General features: G+C 43.7%; 1 pseudogene; it reads right to left on the reverse strand.

The window, feature by feature from the left end:
- Nucleotides 1–35: 35 nt before the first annotated feature.
- LOC141194314 (18S ribosomal RNA) lies at nucleotides 36–1903 on the reverse strand (annotated as a pseudogene).
- Between the last annotated feature and the right edge of the window lie 21032 nt (nucleotides 1904–22935).

The following is a 22935-nucleotide window of genomic DNA, read 5'->3' on the forward strand; positions in this document are numbered from 1 at the left end:
GGCTCCGCGCCTTCTCGGTTCGGTCATCGCTCCGTTAATGATCCTTCCGCAGGTTCACCTACGGAAACTTTGTTACGACTTTTACTTCCTCTAGATAGTCAAGTTCGATCGTCTTCTCGGCTCTCCGCCAGGGTCTTGGCGGACCCCGGCGGGGCCGATCCAAGGACCTCACTAAACCATCCAATCGGTAGTAGCGACGGGCGGTGTGTACAAAGGGCAGGGACTTAATCAACGCGAGCTTATGACCCGCACTTACTGGGAATTCCTCGTTCACGGGGAAGAATTGCAATCCCCGATCCCCATCACGAGCGGGGTTCAGCGGGTTACCCGCACCTCTCGGCGAAGGGTAGACACACGCTGGTCCGTTCAGTGTAGCGCGCGTGCAGCCCCGGACATCTAAGGGCATCACAGACCTGTTATTGCTCGATCTCGCGTGGCTGAGCGCCACTTGTCCCTCTAAGAAGCTGGACGCGGACTGCGGGGGGTCACGTAGCTAGTTAGCATGCCGGAGTCTCGTTCGTTATCGGAATTAACCAGACAAATCGCTCCACCAACTAAGAACGGCCATGCACCACCACCCACAGAATCGAGAAAGAGCTTTCAATCTGTCAATCCTTTCCGTGTCCGGGCCGGGTGAGGTTTCCCGTGTTGAGTCAAATTAAGCCGCAGGCTCCACTCCTGGTGGTGCCCTTCCGTCAATTCCTTTAAGTTTCAGCTTTGCAACCATACTCCCCCCGGAACCCAAAGACTTCGGTTTCCCGGACGCTGCTCGGCGGGTCATGGGAATAACACCGCCGGATCGCCAGTAGGCATCATTTATGGTCGGAACTACGACGGTATCTGATGGTCTTCGAACCTCCGACTTTCGTTCTTGATTAATGAAAATATTCTTGGCAAATGCTTTCGCTTTGGTTCGTCTTGCGCCGGTCCAAGAATTTCACCTCTAGCGGCGCAATACGGATGCCCCGGCCGTCCCTCTTAATCATGGCCCCAGTTCCGACAACCAACAAAATAGAACCGGAGTCCTATTCCATTATTCCTAGCTGGAGTATTCAGGCGTGGCTGCCTGCTTTGAACACTCTAATTTTTTCAAAGTAAACGCTTCGGGCCCCCGGGACACTCAGTCAAGAGCATCGGGGAGGCGCCCCAAGGCAAAGGGGCTGGGACTGGCGGTAGCACGCCTTGCGGCGGACCGCCAGCTCGATCCCAAGATCCAACTACGAGCTTTTTAACTGCAGCAGCTTTAGTGTACGCTACTGGAGCTGGAATTACCGCGGCTGCTGGCAAAAGACTTGCCCTCCAATAGATCCTCGTTATAGGATTTAAAGTGTACTCATTCCAATTGCCTCGAAAGAGTCCTGTATTGTTATTTTTCGTCACTACCTCACCGGGTCGGGAGTGGGTAATTTGCGCGCCTGCTGCCTTCCTTGGATGTGGTAGCCGTTTCTCAGGCTCCCTCTCCGGAATTGAACCCTGATTCTCCGTTACCCGTGGTCACCATGGTAGGCACAGAAAGTACCATCGAAAGTTGATAGGGCAGACACCCGAATGGATCATCGCGGTCACGGGGACGTGCGATCGGCCCGAGGTTATCCAGAGTCGCAACGCTTACGGGGAGAGCGCGGCAGGGGGGAGGCCGCAGAGGACCGTCCCGACGCCGCGCCCGGGACCCCGGATTGGTTTTGATCTGATTAATGCACGAATCCCTGGCGGTCAGCGCTCGTTTGCACGTATTAGCTCTAGAATTATCACAGTTGTCCGAGTCAACGGTTTGGAGCGATCAAAGGAACCATAACTGATTTAATGAGCCATTCGCAGTTTCACTGTACCGTCCGTGTGTACTTACACGTGCATGGCTTAATCTTTGAGACAAGCATATGCTACTGGCAGGATCAACCAGGTAGCCCCCCAACACGACTGGACCGCGTCGAGGTTCGGGAGAGGAGAGGCCTGCGGGAAGAGAGGGGGGGCGGCGGAAGAGCCCCGCGGCGGCAGGGCGCCCGGACGGAACGGGTATAGGCAGGGCGTGCGGCGTCCGGAGAGGATGCGGGATGGCATGGGGCTTCCCTGGGGGGGGCGGGGAACGGAGCCCTCGCAGCACCGGGGACATGTGCGGGAGGAGCGGCTCGCTGTGCGGTGCGTGGTCCCGAAGCGGCAGGCGTCTGGAAAACACCCCTTGCACGGGGAGGGCGAGGTGACTGGCCTCCGGAGGACGCCACGGCCGCCCCCGTCTCACCAACCGCACCCAAGGCAACACACAGGGTCGCTCGGGGAGATGGCGTGCGGGGGTGGGCCTATGTGGCGCCACCGTCTGGCTTAGACCTGCCTCCGCCGCGGGGGGTCCTCGACCCACCGGTGGACAGGCACGAGGATTGGGAGAGGGGGGCTGGCCGTCAGGGTCCGCCGCGGCTCCGGCACTAACCCGACGACGCGGAGGTCGCGTGGGTGGTCGTCGGCCAGGCCGTGTCGGCGTCGCCTTCCAGAGTAGTCCCTCTTCCCGCTCGCGCCCGTAACCTCAAAGGGATGCCCGAGCGGCTTTTCCTCCCAGGGCTGCTCCCCGCCCGGGGGCGGGAGCGCATGGGGAACCCCAGGTCGGCCTTTCACCGTACTCCCTACCTCTTGGCCCTCGTTCCTTCTCCCGTTCTCCATCTAACCCCTTGGCTCTGGGGTTTCCGCGCTCGCTCTCTCTCTCCTTCTCCCTGCCGAGCCGCCAGGGAGGATGAGGGTCGAAGGGGAAAGGTGACGGTCGGGCTGGGGCACACCACACGGTGAGAACCCCCTTCGCCTGCCTCCACACATCTGTCGTCCTCCCCACTGACGTAGGGGCCCGGGAAAAGACTGGAAATCGCGAAGCTCGGCAGTGGCGCGGAGACGCCACCCACCGCCGCCGCTGTCGCCACCGCCGCGGAGGCCGCCCTGTCGGACGCGAGGGGCGGCGCGGGCCTCCGCTGGCCGGTTACGCATCTGGAAGAAAAGGGCCGCCCTCGGAGAAGATCGGTGTGCTTCCCCGCACAGGAAGCGATTCGGACGACGGCCCCCACGCCTGGGTGGGTGGGCGCCACGCCGTTCGCCCGTGCGGGTCGTCGGACCGCTGCCTTCGCTCGGGTCGGGCCAATCTCCCCACGGCTCGGCCACCTCCGCGGACGGGAGGCGAGGCCGGCGTGCGCGCCCAAAGATAGGTGTCGAAAGCCCGGGGGTAGAGGAGGAAGGGGACCGCTCACCTTAAGCCAGCGCGAGCTCCAAAGCCCGGGCCGAGCGAGCGGCGCCACCTCCCCACCCGGGAGCGCTGCGCCAGATCGATCGGAGGAAGAGCAGGGGTGCGTGGAGGGACTTGCCCAAGTACGGAGGCTGCTAACCCCTGTCGTCGGGAAATACGTGCCCAAGAGTCCTGGAAGCGAGACTCGGGTACAGGCGCCCTTGCAGAGGGGGTACTGGATGTGGAACTGGGGTCAAAGCCACAAAAGCATCCGCCCTCATGGAGCCTCTCCCGGGCCTAAAAATCCAGATTTTAGCCTTGACGGCGCCCCCATGTGGAGAACCAGGGCCCGTGGGGGGGGTCTGGCCAGGCTCACTTCAACCCAGGAACACCTCTCTGACTTGGGATAGGCGACCGGCAAAAGTCCCCCCACGCAGCTGCGGAAGCCTGGGTTCAGCCAAGGTGCAGACCTCCAGCCGAACAGGGACTCATAGCCAAAACGCGTACCCGGGCCTACGGAGGTGAAAACCTGCTTAAATGAGTCAAAATGTGTCGGGGCTGAGAGGTACCTCTCTCTCATATATTCTGCCGGTGGTGTGCAAAACTGGGTCTTTGTATGGAGTGTCACCCTATACCCACTTTAGGGACGCATTCCAAAAAGTACCCGATCGCCTGGAACTGTCAGGCGGATTCGGCTCCCTGGAATTTCCTCATTCTGGTTCTTTTTCACTTTTTGTCTCTTTTGCGACATCTAGTGGGCAGGCTGCATTACTGCAACCAGGGACACCTCAAAACGCTTGGAACTGGGGAGCGGGCTCAATTTACTAACGTTTTGCGGGTCCTGGAAGTCAAAATTGTGACTTCTGAAAACGACTAAGTATGAAGGACTCATCGGGCGAATCGCTCTGGAACTGAAATCGGATGCGCTCACTCACATTTTCCCCTCTCTGGAAGTCTGACACAAGTTGAAAAATTTTCTAAGTCCACAAAAAAATTTTTTTCAACTTTTTTTCAATTTTCCCCCTGTGGGATATATATTTTACCCACACATTTGGAGCTCTCCTGGGATGCCCTCTAACATATTATAACCTCATTTTGTGGAAGTTTTCACAAAATTGTGAAATTTTCAAAAAGTCAGAAATTTTGACAAAAACGACTAAGTATGAAGGACTCATCGGATGAATCGCTCTGCAACTGAAATCGGATGCGCGCACTGACATGCTCCCCTCTCTGGAAGTCTGACACATGTGTGAAAATTTTCTAAGTCCACAAAAAAAATTTTTTACAACTTTTTTTTCAATTTTCCCCCTGTGGGATACATATTTTACCCACACATTTGGAGCTCTCCTGGGATGCCTTCTAACATAGTATAACCTCATTTTGTGGAAGTTTTCACAAAAAGGTGAAATTTTCAAAAAGTCAGAAATTTTGCCAAAAACGACTAAGTATGAAGGACTCATCGGATGAATCGCTCTGGAACTGAAATCGGATGCGCGCACTGACATGCTCCCCTCTCTGGAAATCTGACACGTGTGCAAATTTTCTAAGTCCTCAAAAAAAAATTTTTTTTCGACTTTTTTTCAATTTTCCCCCTGTGGGATATATATTTTACCCACACATTTGGAGCCCTCCTGGGATGGCCTCTAACATAGTATAACCTCATTTAGCGGAGATTTTCACAGAAAAGTGAAATTTTCAAAAAAGTCAAAAATTTTGCAAAAACGACTAAGTATGAAGGACTCATCGGATGAATCGCTCTGGAACTGAAATCGGATGCGCGCACTGACATGCTCCCCTCTCTGGAAGTCTGACACATGTGTGAAAATTTTCTAAGTCCACAAAAAAAATTTTTTTAAACTTTTTTTCAATTTCCCCCCCCGAGGGATATATATTTTACCCACACATTTGGAGCCCTCCTGGGGTACCTTCACACATATTTCCCCTCTCTATAGAGGAAGACTGGAGGGCCTCAGCCCAAAATTCTGGAACTGTTTCTGTACACCGCAGCACTATTAACCACTTCGCACCAGAGCCTGTTTTTGCCTTCGTGACCAGGCCAATTTTTTCAATTCTGACCACTGCCAGTTTATGAAGTAATTACTCTGGAACGCTTCAATGTATTCCCCTGACTCTGAGATTGTTTTTTTCATGACATATTGTACTTCATGATAGTGGTAAAATTTCTTCGATATAACTTGTGTTTATTTGTGAAAAAATCGGAAATTTGGCGAAAATTTTGAAATTTTCAAACTTTGAATTTTCATGCCCTTAAATCAGAGAGATATGTCACACAAAATAGTTAATAAATAACATTTCCCACATGTCTACTTTACATCAGCACAATTTTGGAACCAAATTTTTTTTTTGTTAGGGAGCTATAAGGGTTAAAAGTTGACCAGCGATTTCTCATTTTTCCAACAAAATTTACAAAAACATTATTTTAGGGACCACATCATATTTGAAGTCACTTTGAGGGGTCTTTATGACAGAAAATACCCAAAAGTAACAACATTCTAAAAACTGCACCCCTCAAGGTGCTCAAAACCACATTCAAGAACTTTATTAACCCTTCAGATGCTTCACAGGAATTTTTGGAATGTGGAAGAAAAAAATTAACATTTAACTTTTTTCACAAAAATGTTACTTTAGACCCAATTTTTTTTATATTCACAGGGGTAACAGGAAAAAAATGGACCCCAAATTTTTTTGTGCAATTTCTCTTGAGCGTGCTGATACTCCATATGTGAGGGAAAATCACTGTTTGGGCGCACTGCAGGGTTCGGAAGGGAAGGAGCGCCATTAGACTTTTTGAATGTAAAATTTGTCTGAATAATTAGCAGACGCCATGTTGCGTTTGGAGAGCTCCTGATGTACCTAAACCCCCACAAGTGACACCATTTTGGAAACTAGACCCCTTAGGGAACTTATCTAGATGTGTGGTGAGCACCTTGAACCCCAAGGTGCTTCACAGAAGTTTATAATATTGAGCTGTAAAAATAAAATTTTCACATTTTTCCCACAAAACTGTTTTTCATCCCTTAATTTTGCATTATCATAAGGGTAATAGGATAAATTGCACCATGAAATTTGTTGTGCAATTTCTCCTGAACACGCTGATACCCCATATGTGGAGGCAAATTACTGTTTGGGCGCATGGTAGGGTTTGAAAGGGAAGGAGCGCCATTTGACTTTTTGAATGTAAAATTTGTTTGAATAATTAGCAGACGCCATGTCGTATTTGGGGAACCCCTAATGTGCCTAAACAGTGGAAACCCCCCACAAGTGCCACCATTTTGGAAACTAGACCCCTTAGGGAACTTATCTAGATGTGTGGTGAGCACCTTGCACCCCCAGCTGCTTCACAGAAGTTTATAATATTGAGCCGTAAAAATAAAATTTTCACATTTTTCCCATAAAAAATGTTTTTCATTCCCTAATTTTGCATTATCATAAGGGTAACAGGATAAATTGCACCATGAAATTTGTTGTACAATTTCTCCTGAGTACGCCGATACCCCATATGTGGGGGAAAACCACTGCTTTGGTGTACGGCAGGGTTCGGAAGAGAAAGGAGCGCTATGTTGGCTGGGATAGGCAGCAGACACCATGTCACATTTGAAGAGTCGCTGACATGTCAAAACAGCAGAAACCCCCACAAGTGACCCCATTTTGTAAACTACACCTCAAGGAATTCATCTAGGGAAGTAGTGAGTATTTTTTAATTTTTAAATTTATACCATTGGGCAGTGAAAAAAGCATAATTATATTTTTACCACAAAAAAATGTTTTACCCTCAGATTTTACATTTTCACACAGGGCAATGGGTAAAAATGGTGCCGAAATGTGTCACACAATTTCTTCTAAAAGTGGCAATACCCCATATGTGGCTGTATCGTACCACTTAGCCATACGGTGAGATCTGGGGGGTACGGAGTGCTATTTGACAATTGGAGAACAAATTATTGTAGAATAGGCATTTGGATTTGGGAGCACAAAATTTTCTGAATTTCTTTTGGGGGGCAAGGGTCATTTTGCTTTTCCAGAGCCTTTCTGCTACCAGTAACTTGGAAGTCCCTTATATTTTTAACAGATGACGGACCTGAGTGGGGACTAGCTTTTTTTGAGGACTGAGTTGAAGCTTTTATTGGGAACATTTTACGTAACATTTATCCGGCGCTCTAGGCTGAGCACTTACATCGGGGTTTCCATCTAAATTTCCAAGTGATGTAATTCAGATGAAACCCCTGCAGGATCCATTCACTATAATGAGGCAGCAGAGTTACTCTCTACTCCGTCTGGCCTCTGTTTAGCGGTGTCCTTTTTTTCAGAAGTGCACAAAACTGTGGCCAACCGCACTTTTATGCATGCCTAAAACAAATGACACCGTGGGATCCCAGGCTAGACGGCGTCCACAGTGCCTATATCTGCCTCATTACAGGGAATCTTCCATCATGGGTTCCGGCTGAATCACGTATTTCAGAGATTTACACGGAAACTCTGGTGTAAGTGCTCAGCGCAGAGCACAGGATAAATATGAGCAGAGCCTTACTGGGATCTTTGGGAGACATAATAAACAAATCAGTAGCAGGTGAAGAATTGGTTTAATTTATTTTTTACGCCGTTCCTAGTGTGATATAACTGATTAGATTACTTTATTCTTCGGGTCGGTGCGATTACAGAGATACCAGATTTATATCGGGTTTTTATGACTGACAGCTGTCACACACTAAAATACGCTTTTTTTGCAAAATCTAGTTTTTGCATCACCATATTTTGAGAGCTATAATTTTTCCAGATTTCGGCCGACAGAGTCATGTGACGGCTTGTTTTTTGCGGGACGAGTTGACATTTTTATTGGTACCATTTTTGGGTACGTGACATTTTTTGATCGCTTTCTATTCTGTTTTTTGGGAGGTAAAATTAACAAAAACAAACACTTCAGGAATTGTTTTTTGAGTTTTTTTCTATGCCGTTCTGCGTGTGGTAAAAGTGATCAGGCAGCGTTATTCTTCGGGTCAGTACGTTTACAGCGATACTACACTTACTGTATTTTTTTTAATGTTTTGGCACTTTTACACAATAAAACAATTTTATAGAAAAAAAAAAATTTTTTTGCATTGCTTTATTCTGAGCGCTATAACTTTTTTATTTTTCGTCTGATGGAGCTGTATGGCGGCTTTTTTTTATGACGTTTTCAGTGGTACCATTTTTATTTCTATTCTGCTTTTTGATCGCATTTTTTTCCACTTTTTGTTTGGCGATATGATGAAAAAGCATATTTTTTTGCTCCGTTTTTTTATTTATTTTTATTACGGTATGCACAGAAGGAGTTAATTAGTGTGACAGTTTTATAGCTCGGGTTGTTTCGGACGCGGCGATACCAAATATGTGTACTTTTTTTGGTTTTGTAAAAATATATGGATTTATTGGTTTAATATTTTATTTATTTATTTTTATTTATTTTGTGATTTTTTTTTAATAGTTTTAAAACTTTTTTTTTACTTTTTTTTTACATTTTTACTTAGTCCCTGTATGGGACATTAATTTTTATTTTTCTGATCACTGATCTCATGTAATGTAATAGACATGTATTACATTACATGAGATCTTCACTGACTGTTTCAGTCAGTCTCCTCTCTGGCTCAGCTTGCAGGCTGAGCCAGACAGGACACCATATATGGCAGAGCTGGAGGCGGTCATGTGACCTCCAGCTGCCATAGCAACCCCAGGCCCTGAAAGGAAACGGAGGTCTTCGGAGGTAAGACGACCCCCTCTCCTCCTGCTGTCTCCTATTTGCCGCGATCACTATAGATCGCAGCATATAGAAGACAGCAAAGGGTTAACATCACCGGGACCTGATCTAATCAGGGCCTGATGATGTTCCCTGTCAGAGCTAACGCTCTGCACCGGAATCGCAGTGCTTGCAGGACCCTGGGGGTCCTGAGCGCTGCGCGACCACCCACCGTTTTTAAACGTCGGCGCTGCACAGAGTCCAGGCAGCGCGGACGTTTATCTACAGTGGGCGGTCGGGAACCGGTTAAGTTTTACTTTGGCTGTGTTCACACATGTTGTGTTTTTCAGCTTCAGAAAACTGCATCAAAACACAATCTCTGGCAGGAAATCAGCTGCGTCAAAAACGTTTTGCTGCGTTTTTTGATGCATTTTTTGTGAGTTTTTTCAGCGATTTTTTTCACTGTCCTGTCTCTATTTATGCATGTACATAAAGTTCTGTTAAAAAAGAACCCCATTCTATTTCACCATCAAAAACGCTGCTGCAAATTTTGGTGCATTTTTTTAGCGTTTTATTCATCACTGTATAATGACGTGATTTTCCTCCAAAATATCAGTAATTAATGGGGGCACTCTCCTACACCTCTACTGAGGTCCGATATTAAGGCTATGTGCACACTATGCAGAAATGCTCAGGATTTTTTCCTGAGCGTTTCTGCATCTTTCTGGCAGGAAAAAAAGCATGCGGATTGTACATGTGGTTTCCTGCCAGGGACATGCGGAAATGAAGCGGTCTTCACTTTCATTTCCGCATGCGGGTTGACAAGTGCTTCCCAAGCGATTTTAGCATCACTTGGAAAGTGCTTGTCAACTTCACACTATATAAATCCATGCAACCGGCATGGATTTATATAGTGTGTGAATGTCAAAAAATAAAAAATAAATATATACTTTACACTCTGATGGCCCCCGGTGTCCTGCTTCATCGGTTCCGGATGCCGGCAGTGAAGACTTTAGGACCTTCCGACGTCAGCGTCACGTGACCCGTCACATGACTCTGACGTCAGCGAAGGTCCTTCATTCAACCGCGAAGTGCGCGGGAAGCCGGCAGGACGCAGCGCGGGCCGTCAGAAGGTGAGAATATATATATTTTTTATTTTATTCTTTTTTTTTTAATGGTACCTGGGTCTGGATGAGAGTCCTCTCCTCCACACCCGGATACCATCCGCACATTAGACCGCATGAAAAGCGCATCAACATATACAGTGATGCGGATTCCATGCGGTCTAATGCAAGTCAATGGCGGCAAAAGAGCAGCGTTTCCGCAAAATTAATTGACATGCTGCGGATTTTTGACCGCAGCATTTACGCTGCGGAAAAATCCGCATCATGGGCACAGCACATGCGTATTTCAATTGGGGAACATTGCTGCCCTTCTACCATGCGTTTTTCATGCGTTTCCGCGGTGTTTACGCAACTGCAAAAACGCCGCGGAAACGCATGAAAAACGCATCGTGTGAACTCAGCCTCACTATTAACATCAAACTTGACTATTAATAATTAATTTCCACTAATGTTATCTGGGCCTTATACTATATACCAACTGAGACAAAATCGTGTGCTAATAAAAGGTATTTATTACACAAAAGTCTACAGTTAATATATTACTAGGTATCACACTAACACAGTACACAAAACGGATTCACAATTCCCAATTACCTAATATATTTTCCACCCACGTTTGCTAATCACTCATGCAATATCGGCCCACCCAACTATACCAACTTTGCCTATATATATCTATCAATATCTAGGAGGGTTAGTACAGGGTATGTAGGGCTAGTAAGTAAAGAAGTTACAGGGAAAGAGAGATACTCAGCCATGTGTTGTTATGTCCATCTTCAAGAGTCTAAGGGGCCTTAGCACATGTGCATTCTGGGGTTTTAAGTCCAGCCAGTGTCCAGCTTCATGTCACAGGAAATGATGTATTATTCCCTGCCCACTGGCTAAGATCTTTGTTCATGTCCAACCATACTCGCAAAACCTGTTTTAGCACATGGCTGGACATTCTATTGAAACCTCCCCCAGCAGCAAACAGACTGAAACACATGGGGAGATGTGGGGCCAATATATACATATATACTTATCTGCAAGCATGGCTAGCATGCAGATACGTATATACATGTACAACCTGGAACACTTCCCTTTACAACCACCCATTATTTCCCATGGGTGAAAAAACACTGACAAAAATGCTGAAAGTGACATGCTCTATTTTCCAAAAACCCAACCAAGGCACAAAATACGCAACAACAAAAAAGCATGATGTGTGAACAGACAATTCTGGTTTCTCATAGACTTTGCTGGTAGGTACTGCAAAACACAGCTGAAAATTTGCATAAAAATCTGCAGCAAAAAATGCTAAAAAAAACACAACATGTGTGAACATAGCTTTTAAGTGAAGTTTAACTTGAACTTATTATATGTTGTCAAAATTACTCACAAAACGTCGCTTTCAAAAGCCACAAAAGACGACGGAGGGGTTTCCTCATTTCTTGTGAATTTCTTTCTGTAGAAACATACAAATCAAGGTCTGTGTTAAGAGTCAAAGTGAAAAGAAAAATACTATTTTAAATGATAAAACCATCAAGGTAGAGGGAGTTGTACTTGCAAATGTGGAGTGAAGAAATGTTCATTGTTCTTATGGGTCTTAATTCACCAACAACTACTTGGATATTGCATTTTACCTAACCAGGTGGGTGTCAAAAAGGGCAGATAGACACCTACACCATCACAAGACCCTACAATTACCATGAAAGGCAGCACCCACCACTTCCTCACTGATACCTCAGATGCCTCTCCTAGATAAGAGCAGTCTATGCGGTATGCAATGTATCGTCCTTCAGGGAGCGCTTCTTCCCAGACCATTTCAACGTCTCCAGCATATCCAACTCCTTTTGAGTACCAGCCTACTGCTCCAATCATGCATTCCCCGTCACCTCTTTTGCCATACTTACGGATGCAAAGTCTGCTTCCAATATCACAGGCTGGAGTGACTTGTAAGTTTCGTAATAGTGAGATCACAGATGTCTATGCAAGCACCGTGTAACGCATGTTACACAAGTCTTGAATGGTGGCTCAAAAAAAGATGAAGAAGCATCGACTTCAATATCATCATAAGAAGCGTCGACACAAGTTTGCAAAAAGGTATGAAAAGTGAACTGTAGAAGATAGGAAACGGGTGGTTTGGAGCTATGGGACAAAAGTCAATAGACTAGGCTATGATGGGTGAAAATGGGTCTGGAAGAAACAAAGGAAAATGGGGCTAAAGGATGGAGAAATTGAAGGAACTGTCAAGTTCGGTGAAGGAAGCCTGATGATATGGGGTTGTTTCACAGCTAAAGGCGTTGGATACTTTACCAGAATCGATGGTGGTCTCAATGCTGAGCTATATGTGAGTATCCTACAAGACTAATTACTTTGTACACTCGAGTACCATTGGTATGAAAAGGACAACATAGTGTTCCAGTAGGACAACGAACCAAAGCATATGTTGAGATTGGCAAATAAATGGTTCAATGACAATGAAGTCGAAGTGCTGGATTGGCGCCCACAGACCTCAGACCTTAATCCAATTTAACACTTGTGGGTAGAATGGAATAAAAAACTATATACATATCCAAGCGAGTCGAAGAGCATGCACCAACTGGGAACATGTAAAAGAGACCCGGAATTAGATGTCGGTCAAGACATGTTTGAATCTGATCGAGAGCATGCCCAGAAGGATTCAGGCAGTGTTGAAAGCCAAAGGTGGATTTACAAAATACTAATAAAATAATAAAAAATTGTATTTAGATTTTTAGGAGCAAAACAGTAACAGTGCAGTGACATGACAAGAATCTGCATAATTAATCATATGCCAAATAGTTGCAACTCAAGTTTATATATGAGATAGACAAGATGATTGTCTATAAAATGAGGGTAGTCTCACAATAAAATAAGTAGTGGATGGTGAGATATGGAGCCTGAAAGTCAAAAGTTCAAAAGATTGATACTCTTTTGCTCTTCACTGTATTCATGTGCAGTTGGTGGTTCTGGCGATGTATTCAATTAATAATGATGGTCCCAGTGCTATATTCAATTACCGATTATGGTTTTAATAATGAATTAGTGTATTAATGGTTGTTTTGGTGCTGTATCTAAGTACTGATGAGGATGCTGGTGCCATTCATGTACTGATGGAATGTTCTGGTGATGTATTCATTTAATGATCATGGATCTGGTGCGGTCTTCCCTCATTAAAAAAAAATTAAACAATTAAAAAAAATTTGGTATGTCCACATCCTTAAAAGTCTGATCTATCAAAATATAAAAAGAACTAACATATGCAGTAAAGAGAAAAAAAAAATAGAAGAACTACTTTTTTTTGTCACCACACCTCTTACAGCAAAAAGCCATCCAAATGTATGCACCCTGAATTGATAGCAAAAAATATTTCAACTTACTATGCAAAAAACAGCCCTCACATAGCTTCATAGATATATTTTTATTGTTCTAACAGGTCCTTAAAAGAGCATCACAAGCTAAATGTTGTTTTTTTTAACAAAAATAAGAATCTCTGAAAGTTTGGGATTACTGTAATCACAAAGACCTTAAGAATCATGTTCACACGTCACTTTTACCACATAATGAATATCTTAAAAGCAAAACCTAAAAAACAATGATGGGATTGTGTTTATTCACTGCAGGTATACCATGAACTGCTGGGAGGGGTGCCACTTGAATTTTCGCCTTGGGCACCAAAAAAAAAAGCTAGAATCAGGCCTGTCCCCACAGACGTTAGGAAGCTAACCGATTCAAGCCAAAATCACCGGGTTTAGCCAACTTCTATCTCATGAGTCTGAGGGCATTTAGAATTAAATAACTTTTTGATCGCTGGGCATCAAAACAGCTCAGACCCCAAGTGATAAAGTCACAATATGATGCTGTTTTTCAGTTACAGTATGGTGGTTCTAAAATCATGTTATAAAAGTATAATTTAGTAACTATATGGCAGTATTAGTTACGGTATTAACCACACATGGTATAGAGAGATTCAGTAATGCTATGGTGGTATGTGGTGGTACTGTTCAATCACTATAGCTGAGGATTTCTGTCCTTTAACCCTTTCACGACCTTGGGATTTTCCGTTTTTCGCTCCCCTTTTTCCCAGAGGCATAACTTTTTTATTTTTTAATATGTCCCTGTGATGGTTTATTTTTTCTGGGACGAATTGTAATTTTGAACGACATCATTGGTTTTACAATGTCGTGTACTGGAGAAAAAGGAAAAAATTCAAAAGTGCGTCAAAATTGCAAAAAAAAGTATAATTCTACACTTGTCTCTTGGTTGTTTTTTTTTTTTACCATGTTCACTAAATGCTAAAACTGACCTGCAATTATGATTCTCCAGGTCATTATGAGTTTGTAGATACCAAACATGAATAGGTTATTTTTTTTAAAGTGGTGAAATAAATTCTAAAGTTTGTAAAAAAAATTATAATGGCGCCATATTCCGAGACCCGTAGCGTCTCCCTTTTTCAGGATCTGGGGCTGGGTGAGGGCTTATTTTTCGCACGCTGAGCTGAAGGTTTTATTGATAATATTTTTAGGTAGATATAATGTTTTAATCGCTTGTGATTGCGTTTTATTGCGATGTTGCAGCGACCAAAAAAACTTAATTCTGGTGTTTTGATTTTTTTTCTCGTTACACAGTTTACCATTTGGATTAATTCTTTTTATATCTTGATAGATCGGGCGATTCAGAATGCAGCAATATATGTATATTTTAGTTTTATTATTCATTTTTTTTGAATGGGGCAAAAGGGGGGTGATTTGAACGTTTATATTTTTAAAAAAAAACAAACATTTTTTTTTTACTTTTTTCTGGCCTTAATAGTTTCCTTAGAAGAATTGAAGGTGCTTTCATCCGATCACTTGTGCTACACATGGTTAAAATGATCATCTGCTATGAGCGATGGCCAACGGGTAACGCTCATGGCAAATCGGCACATGATCCTGCTAAAAAACAGATTGCAGTAAAAAAGAAAACAATTTAAGACATTCCCGTCCTTATTTGAATGAACTATTTTTGCATTGTATCTTTTCATTTTTTATCGCCCCTAACAAATCCAAAAACAGGTATAACTACCAGACATGTGAACATAGCCTTACAATACAATGTAACGAATGATAGTCGTATTTAGTGCTTACGTTGGCTGCACCTCCTCCTCACTGTCGTCCTCAATAATTGGACGCTTTCTGCCTCTTATTCTGGACGTCCTTCCTAAAATATATAACAAAACTGATTATGATTCTCATTCACCTCCAGATTTACACATCATCAGAGAAGCAGTCTCCACCTCTCACCATGGAAGAAGCAGAACCTATTACACACTGTAGGGATAAAATTATTGGGACACATACACATTACTCCTGGAGGAAATTTTATGACATTCCTTTTTAAATCCAGGGTCATTAACATGGAGTTGATCTCCCTTTGCAGCTAATAAAGCTTCCACTCTAAAAAAAAAAATTGGGGATATTTCTGTGCAATTTGTTGTCCATTCTTCCAGAAGAGCAGTTATCAGGTCAGACACTGATGTTGGACAAGGGGACCTGGCTTGTAATCTCTGGTTAATCCAAAAGGTATCTATCTGATGGAGTTGAGGTTAGGTCTCTTGAAGGGTCAGTCATGTTCTTCCACACCAAACTCACCCAGCCATGTCTTATTTGAACTTTCATGAACTGACTTGTGACAACATATGACAGCAAGATGCTGAATTCAGGGAGCTCTTTAGAACGAGCCATTTTATCACAACTGTTCGCACAGGCAGACTACATGCTTAGATGCTGGATTTTATACCCATGGCAATGAACCAAAAGAGAAAACCTTAATTCAATGATTAAGAGGTGACTTTTCATACTTGTTCACACAGTGTGTAAAGCTTCCTTTTCAGCACGTGTGGCATTCGCTTTCACATGCACTGAAGACACGTATGCACACATACCTATCATAATCTATGGAGATCTTTGCATGAGACCCGTCCGCATGGATTACAAGGGCCAATACACATTTCTGGCTCCGTGTGAAACATCCTTGTGACAACCGTGTGCTGTACATGTTTAACACTGCAAAGTATAGGAGAAGCTTTGGAATTGATATTTAAGTCATGGTGGAAAAAAAATGAATTGCACACGGATGGAACACTGATGGCACACGGATGACACACTGATCCAAAATACTTATGACACCGGTACCATTTTTCCAGTACCGGTATTATATGGACATGTGAAGGGTGGTTTAGTCAAAGGAATCTGTTAAACATGTCGTCGGTCGGGTAACAAACCCTGAGCTGGAGGTTTTCAGGAGGCAGACACAGAGCTTTTCCCCAGGATATTGTAACTTACTTTTTCCTCTCCTTGTAACAAGAACCATAACCTTTCTAATATTTCGACATAGCCGCAAGAGGGCTTGTTTTTTTGCAGAACACAACTTATTCTATGAAATAAGTGGAAACGGTGAGGAGAAAAACTGTAATTCCACATTTTCTTTTTCAAGGTTTTGTACTAGCGCCGCTTACTTTGTGGTAATCAGGTGGTGATCTGTTACCTTTGCTCTATGGGTCAGTATGGTTACGGGATCCCAAATCTATATATTTCTATTCATGATTTACTAATTAAAAATAAAATAAAAACATTTACAAAAACAATTTGGCTTTTGTCACCATATTCTGAGAGCCATATATATATTTTTTTAAAGTGGTCATCCGGCAGTCAAGGTAACCCTTCGTCAATGTGCATTCATACTGCACGGTGGCCCCATGTTCATTAGAACTGATGGCCATTATGTTAAAGTCTGTTACATGTCACCATCACACTTGACAGCGGTATTAACCCCATAACGCCCAATGACGGACACTGCACGGCATGAGCAGGTGTAAGTTAATGCTCCTTGCCGTGCAGTGTCCGTTATGGCTTTAAACTGTCACAGCGTGTAAACACGCAGTGACAGATAAGTGCGGACAGCTATCTGTGACAGCTGAGCAGCACAAGATGGGGTGCAGGGAGCCATATGGTCGGTCCGCACACCTAGATCGCTGCGATCGGTCAGTCAATCTGACTGACCGATCTCAGCATGATCGTGCAGAAGATGCTGAAATATCAGCGTCTCCAGCCCGATCAGTGCCGGAGTTCAGCACCACCAGTGGCTGAGCTCCGGCACTAAACAGCTAGTAGCCGTGTCAGCACCATCCCTGGCTGTTAAATCCGCTGACAGATCGGTGGCCCTGCGATGTCGTGGGGCCCAATCATTGCCATGGTGACCAGGGGTCGTCATGACGACCCCCGGGTCACCAAGCTACGGAAAGCTGCTGAAACCATGCTCACAGCATGGGCTCAGGAGCTTTCACTAAAGGTATAATGAATGCACTGCAATCTAGTACATTGCAATACATTATATCTGTGATCAAAGAGAAACAAGTGAAGGTCCCATAAAGGGACTAAGTAAAAAGTAAAAAATAAATGGCAAAAAATGTGTAAAAATATGTAAAAAAAATTAAATAAATAATAATAATTTTAAAAAAATATTCACTAATAAATACACATTTTTATGTAAAAAATAAATAAAATAAAAAAAAGTACACATATTTGGTATTGCCGAGTCTGGAACAACCCGACCTATAAAAGTGTCACACTAGTTAACCCCTTCAGTGAACGCCGCACAAAAAAAACTTAAAAAAACGAGGCTAACGATGCTTTATCATCATGCCACTGGGAAAAAAAGGGGAATGAAACACGATAAAAAAAACAAATATATATAAAATTAGTACCGCTGAAAACGTCATCTTGTCCCACAAGAAACAAGCCGCCATACAGCCCCATCAGTGGAAAGATAAAAAAATTATAGCTCTCAGAATAAAGCGATGCAAAATATATATATATTTTTTGTATAAAAACGCTATTAATGTGGTACCGCTGTAAACGTACAGAGCTGAAGAATAACTCTGCCTTATCAATTTTACCACACGCGGAACGGCATAAAAAAAAAAAAAAAAAAACACAATTCCTGAATTGCCAGTTTTTGTTTATTTTCCCTCCCCAAATTTAGAATAGAAAGCAATCAAAAAATGACATGTGACCAAAAATGGTACCAATAAAAACGTCAAATCGTCCCGCAAAAAACAAGCCCTTACATGACTGTCCCAGAGGACGATTCCCTAAAACAAGGCAGATGGCAACACTGGACGCTGTCTGGCCTGTGAGTCGGTATTGTCCGTCTTTTTAGGTGTGCATAAATGCGCGATCGGCCGCAGTTTTGGACACCTCTGAAAAGTAGGACGACGCTGAACAGAGGTAAGATGGAGCCCAGAAGAGTAACTCTGCTGCCTCATTATAATGAATGGATCCACTGGGGGGTGTCACCTGAATCACGTCACCCAGAGATTTCAATGGAAACTTCAAAATAAGTGCTCAGCATAGAGCACCGGATAAATATGATCCAAAATGTTATGTAAAATGTTCCCAATAAAAGCTTCAAATCTATCCATAAAACAAACAAAATACTCAGATTCATAGAATCATACAATTGTAGAGTTGGAAGGGACCTCCTGGCTCATCTGGTCCAACCCCCAGCTCAAAGCAGGATTCACTAAATCATCTCAGACAGATGTCTGTCCAGCCTCTGCTTGAAGACGTCCATTGAAGGAGAACTCACCACCTCTCGTGGCAGCCTGTTCCACTCGTTGATCATCCTAACTGTCAAAAAGTTTTTTCTAATATCTAATCTGTGTCTCCTCCCATTCAGTTTCATCCCATTGCTTCTTGTGCAAATGAGAATAAAGATGATCCTTCTACAATGTGACAGCCCTTGACATATTTGTAGACAGCTATTAAGTCTCCTCTCAGTCTTCTTTTTTGCAAGCTAAACATTCCCAAATCCTGCAACCGTTCCTCATAGGACATGGTTGCAGACCGGTCACCATTCTGGTCGCTCTTCTCTGAACTTGCTCCAGTTTGTCGATGTCTTTTTTAAAATGTGGTGCCCAAAACTGGACACAGTATACCAGATGAGGTCTGAACAAGGAGGAGTAAAGTCCGATAATGACTTCACATGATCTAGATTGTATGCTTCTGTTAAAACATCCCAGAATTGTATTTGTCTTTTTTAGCTGCTGCATCACACTGTTTACTCATGTTCAGTCTATGATCTATTAGTATAACTAAGTATTTTTCACATGTACTGTTGCTTAGCTCTATTCCTCCCATTTTGTACATGCTTTTTTCATTTTTATTGCCCAGATGTAGTACTTTGAATTTTTCCCTGTTAAAAAACATTCTGTTACTTGCTGCCCACTGCTCCAGTTTATTTAGGTCTTTTTGAATCCTGTCTCTCTCTTCTCTAGTGTTAGCTATCCCTCCTAGCTTTGTGTCATCAGCAAATTTAATCAGTTTACCCTCAATTCCTTCATCTAAATCATTGATAAAGATGTTGAACAATACAGGTCCCAGGACAGAGCCCCGTGGTACCCCACTTCAGACATTCATCCAGCTGGATGTGAAGCCATTTACGACCACCCGTTGAGTCCGATCACTAAGCCAGTTATGAATCCACCTAACAGTTGCCTTGTCCTTTCAATACTTGGTCATTTTTTCAATAAGGATGGTGTGAGATACTTTGTCAAATACTTTGCTGAAGTCAAGATATACTATATCTACGGCATTTCTGTTAGGCGTCAGGTGTTTGCTAGATTTGAAATAGGTTCAGAACCATCAGTGGATTCTGTAGTCTCCCATTCCAGTCCAGCCAGGGATGATGCTGCTCAACATCATCATCAGTCCCAACGCCTAGCTGGTGCACGAGATGTACAGGTTGTCTCTTGGGTCTTTGTTCCTAGCAACATGAAGGATAGGTTGCGGAGGGAAACAGGGCTGCTAAAGCTTAAGTCCAGGATTCTCTGCACTGAGCATGCCTGTGACATGGTGGACCGTGATTGGTGGTTTGGGAGTCAGCTGATCCGGTGACCTGGCGCCGCCTGATTGGTTGCGGGTGACGTCACCAATAGTGCGACGGTGGGCAGGGCTTAATCTTTAAATAGCCCGCCCACAAACATGGCGGCGCGCTCTGATCATTGAGCTGTGATGGTGTTGTGTGGACGCTTGGTCTTTTGGGCTCCAGGTGTGCTTTAGTTTCTGGCAGGCAGGTTTAGTGGAAATAGGCAGGCTTAGATGAAATAGGCAGGTAGCTTCATCTGACAGTCTGGCTCCGACAAAGGGGTCGCCATACACCCCGAGCAGTCTGCAGACACCCTATTCCCAGCACCGCCTGTAAGCCACGTGGAGAGATACTCCTCAGTGCGGTAGCACGCCGGCTGGGAGCACATATTCGCCGACGTGAGTCACACACGCATCCTAGCGTCTGCTGTGTAGTCCCTGTGCAGTTAACAGGGCTACAGATATATTATTTATCGCACATCTCTCGTGCTGTTAACGGAGATAGTGCGAATCCCTATTCCCGTTCCGGTGTGCAGTAACACGGAAGGGATTGTTATTTAAGTTGGTTGTTTTACCTTCTCACCCGGAAGGTGTTTGGCCGCAGTCCACCAGGCTGCATCGCGGACCCTGTGTAAGGTTGCTTTCCATTATTGAATAAAAGTTGTTTGCAACCGTCCCCTTAACAATTTCCCTGATCCACCCAGTCAGTGATTCTGTCATAGAAGGAAATTAAGTTAGTCTGACTTGATTTGTTAGTTACAAACCCATGCTGACTCTGGTTAATCACTTCATTCTTATCCAGGTACTTACATACATGTTGTTTAATAATTTGTTCAAAGATCTTTCCTGGTATAGCAGTCAGACTCACCGGCCTATAGTTCCCTGGGTCCACTTTCTTCCCCTTTTTGAAGATAGGAACAACATTTGCTCTTCTCCAGTCTTCTGGGATTTCTCCTGTTCTCCAAGAATTTTCAAAGATTATGGAGAGTGGTTCTAAAATTTCTTCTACGATCTCCTTCAGTACTCTGGGGTTTAATTCATCTGGACCTGGAGACTTGAACTCATTTATGTTAGCTAAATATTCCCTCACAATCTTTCTGTTTACAGATAACCTGGATTCTTCAATTCCTTTAATAGGACAGTGAAGATCAGTTGATGTTCCATTTTCTTTCTGAGAGAAAACAGATGCAAAATAGGAATTAAAAAGTTCGGCCTTCTCAACATCCTTTCTTACCATTTCACCATTTTCATCCTGTAAAAATCCTATAGCATCATTGACTTTTCTTTTACTTTTGACATACCCTCAAAATCCTTTTTTATTGCTTTTGACATCTCTTGCAAGCCTTAATTCATTGTCAGCTTTAGCTGACCTGATACGTGCCCTGCAGGATCTGCAGACTGCATTATAATCTTCTTTAGATATGACTCCTTCTTTGCATTTGATAAACATTTCTTTCTTTCTTTTTAGCATGTGTTTAAGTTCTGTGTTCATCCATCCTGGTTTCCTTAAATGCTTCCCATTCTTCCTACTTTTCGGGATTGTTAACGATTGTGCTTTGAGAATCTCATTTTTAAAAATTTCCCATCCTTCCTGGACATTTTTGTCCTTAAGGACATCCAGCCATTGGATCCCTCCTATTCTCTTTCTGAGTCTCTTAAAATCTGCCTATTTAAAATCTAACCTTGAAGTTTGAGTCTTCACATGTCTTCCTCCTCTAGTTATCCAAAATTCTATAATAGCATGATCGCTGCTTCCTAGGGTCCCAGCCACTTTTATCTCCTCAACCATTTCCTCCCTGTTTATAAGGATTAGATCCAAAGTAGCAGATCCCCTTGTTTTCTCCCCTACCTTTTGGAAGATAAAGTTGTCAGCAAGAGAGGATAAGAATTTGCTTGACCTGTTAGTTTTACTTGAGAGAGATTCCCAACAAATGTATGGATAGTTGAAATCTCCCATGACCACTACGTCATATTTTTTGGAGAACTTGGTCATTTGATACATAAAGAGTTCATCCATATCTTCAGCTTGCCCAGGTGGCCTGTAGTAAATGCCTACAATGGTGTCCTTTCCGTTGTTCTCTCCTTGTATTCTTACCCAAACACTTTCCACAGAACTCCCAGTCTCTGCTTCAATCTCTCTGCAGATATACGCTTTTCTAACATACAATGCGACACCTCCTCCTCGTTTATCAAGTCTGCTTCTTGCAAATAAGTTGTATCCTTTTAGCCTTGTATTCCAATCATGTGTATCGTCCCACCAAGTTTCAGTGATTCCAATGACATCATATTTCTTTTCCTGCGTTAGTAGTTCCAATTCTCCTTGTTTGTTGCCCATGCTTTGTGCATTTGTATAAAAACATTTTAGTTTGTGATTGGTTTCTCTTCCTCCCATATTTTTATTACTTAGATTTTTTTGTCTTTGTTCTTCCTTTCCGCTTCCAATAGCAGAGATCTCAATAGTATTTGTCAGCTGTATGGCTTTTTCTGGCCTTTTGCTTCCCTTCCCACATTGATCTAGTTTAAAGCTCTCCTGATGAGTGTAGCAAGGCGACTTCCAAATACATGTTTTCCAGTCTTCGTAAGGGGCACCCCATCTCTAGCAAGTAGTCCATCATATAGATAATTCATTCCGTGATCCAGAAATCCAAATCCTTGTTGACAGCACCATCGACGTAGCCAGTTGTTCACCTGTAGAATCTTATTCCACCTCATTGTTCCATGGCCATCCACTGGGAGGATGGATGAGAAGACCACCTGCGCTCCCAATTCTTTCACTTTCTTGCCTAAGTCTTCAAAGTCACTGCAGATGGTTTCCAGGTCCTTTCTTGCAGGGTCATTTGTCCCCACATGTATTAGCAGGAATGGGTAGTGATCTGTAGGTCTGAAAAGTCTTGATATCCTGTCAGACACATCTTTAATTTTTGCTCCTGGAAGACAGCACATTTCTCTTGAGGTTATGTCTGGTCTGCAGATAGCGGC

The sequence above is a fragment of the Phyllobates terribilis genome, unplaced genomic scaffold (assembly GCF_046119375.1).
Source record: "Phyllobates terribilis strain yellow unplaced genomic scaffold, ASM4611937v1 Scaffold_68__1_contigs__length_7421828, whole genome shotgun sequence".
Taxonomy (NCBI): domain Eukaryota; kingdom Metazoa; phylum Chordata; class Amphibia; order Anura; family Dendrobatidae; genus Phyllobates; species Phyllobates terribilis.